The sequence below is a fragment of the Vombatus ursinus genome, unplaced genomic scaffold (assembly GCF_900497805.2).
Source record: "Vombatus ursinus unplaced genomic scaffold, bare-nosed wombat genome assembly UNPS02014785.1, whole genome shotgun sequence".
Taxonomy (NCBI): domain Eukaryota; kingdom Metazoa; phylum Chordata; class Mammalia; order Diprotodontia; family Vombatidae; genus Vombatus; species Vombatus ursinus.
In genome coordinates this window covers 6,046,954-6,047,309 of record NW_020954563.1, presented here as the reverse complement: position 1 = coordinate 6,047,309, position 356 = coordinate 6,046,954, and positions in this window count along the sequence as shown.

Below are 356 nucleotides of genomic sequence, written 5' to 3'. Positions count from 1 at the left end.
CTTCTGCGGTGCTGAGAGAGGACAGTGGGGTTCCAGCCCTATTCCCCAAGCTCAGCCCTGGGGCAGCGGCTGCCTCCTGAGCTTGTGGCCCACAGACTGAAGGGGAATTGAATGGCTGATCAGAATGGGGTTGCAGGGATCTCTCTGCTGGTGCAGGATTCTCTTGTTTTGCCCGTGCTTGGATCTGGGTCACAGTTCTGGGTGGCGGTCTTGGGGCGAGAAGGAGCGCTGGCGTGGTGGAGCTTGTAGAGGCTCTGGAGAGGAAACCCTTTTCACAGTTCCAAGACAGAAAAGAGTGCTCAAATCCCAGAGCACAGGCCAGGAAAGGAGTAAACACCTCGCCTTTGATCATACCA